Here is a 1,856-nt window from a genome sequence, read left to right on the forward strand (position 1 = left end):
CAGCTTGATTTTCCTGACAAGTGGAAGATTTCCCTGAAGTACTAGCAGTGATTTCAACGGGAATCAAGTTCACATGGCTGCCTTGTTCTTCTGCTATGCTGGGTCCTAAAAGAATTTTGTGTGCTTTGATTTAGATGTGGCTCAAATTGTGCTGAGAACGAAGTGGCACTTTCGCCCGAGGGACTGTGTGTGTTTTTGAGAGTCATGACATTCTGGTCTGCAGGCAGCCCACACCACTTAGGAGGCATTTTCATCAATGCTGCATGATTCTGAGTCCACATCTTCCAGAGCAGCATGTCCTTGACGAAGGGCGCATTTTAGTTTAGTTTAGCTTTGCTTACCTTTTGATTCACTTGGTGGAAGCCAGTCCTGAAGGTATGAAAAAGGTAATGATTTCACAAGAACTTGAGTTGAACCCATGAGAGGAAGAGGGAGTTAGGGGCCCTGCCCTGAAATCAACCTGCTTATTTAAGTAGATTTGAAGAAACACAGAGCATAAGAACAACAAATCAGCCTGACTTATCTAAGAGGAGTGGATGGAAATAGTCCCGGCGGGAGGAAACGTGTAACCAAATCCAGTAGTTTATCACATCTTCATGAAGCCTTGAAACAGGCCAATGAATTTATATTGTTTCCAAAAGACATGTGAGCCATGCTGTCTTACCCTGCCCCACTGCGAACCCTGAAATCAATCCACTGCTCTCTCAAACTTCGGGAAAATGATATGCTGTTAATGTCAATGAACTAGCTGCATTCACAGAAATGGTTTTTCCCAAGTTTACTGAAGTGGAAGGGAAAGGATATGCCCTCCTGAAAATAACCACATGTTCTCAAAGTCCTTTATTTTCTAGGCATGAGTGCATTTCTGATAAAATACCTCCTTAACACGAGGAAATCATGTTATCCTTCCTTTCCCTAAAGTTGTTTACCTTGTTTATGTATCTGCAAAGACTGTCAACTCTTATTTCTTTTTCAGAGGTTTGATAAAGCAGGGGCCTTGGTGAGAGAAAAATGGATACTGTTCAAACAAATCCACCTGATATAACAAAAGAGGCCGGGACTGCGTCCACAGTGTCCCCGTCTTCCCACAAATCACCTCCTCTGCCTCAGTTTATGTTAGCCCATGATCGTTATTTTATGTTAGAGATATTCTGAAGAAGCACATTATATGTAGAGAAAATGTAAATTAAGATTTCTGGCATACGAGTAACAGCCAAAGATTGTTAAATATTGGGAGTTGAGTGGTACTATTTATCTCAGAATCTTTTTTGCAGATTACCTTGGTTTGTTATTATTTATTTGACAGTAATTTTAACAATGCTAATAATGCCTTATTTTGTGGAGCAGCTCACAATTTTCCAATAAGTACACATATTCTGTGCCATGGTGTTTTAGGGTTCCTCTCCATGTTGTGAACAAAGGTTTGCTAAGCCTTTTTCCTTTAACTTAGATAATAACTTTCACAGGTAAAGCAGTTATTATAAATATGCCTCCCAAATAAATTAGAGAGTAATTCAAATAAAAAAGCTATAAGACTACATCACTGTGATCTCTGAAGGCACCAGTAAGTACAGTATGTATAGAATAATTTATTGAAAAGGCAGCATCTGTATATTTCTCATTTTGACCTAAAACTGATAAATGCATATTAATACCCCCCTGAAAAACACAGAGCTGACTATTCATCAGGTATTCTCAAAATCTATGTGTTGAGTGTTAGTCAAAGGAACTGAAAAAAAAAAAAAAAAAACCACCAAACCAGTTGTCAATCCAACTCATGGCTACACCACGTGTGTCAGAGTAGAACTGGGCTCCCACAGGGTTTTCAATGGCTGATTTTCAGAAGAAGATCACCA

At 39.3% G+C, this 1,856-nt stretch overlaps 1 protein-coding gene across 2 annotated transcripts in view; it reads left to right on the forward strand.

Moving 5' to 3' along the window:
- The window catches only part of UNC5C (unc-5 netrin receptor C), a 437,515-nt gene that overhangs the window by 221,248 nt on the left and 214,411 nt on the right, over positions 1–1,856 (forward strand). The window lies entirely within an intron of this gene.

The sequence above is a fragment of the Trichechus manatus genome, unplaced genomic scaffold, assembly GCF_000243295.1.
Source record: "Trichechus manatus latirostris isolate Lorelei unplaced genomic scaffold, TriManLat1.0 scaffold00178, whole genome shotgun sequence".
Classification (NCBI taxonomy): domain Eukaryota; kingdom Metazoa; phylum Chordata; class Mammalia; order Sirenia; family Trichechidae; genus Trichechus; species Trichechus manatus.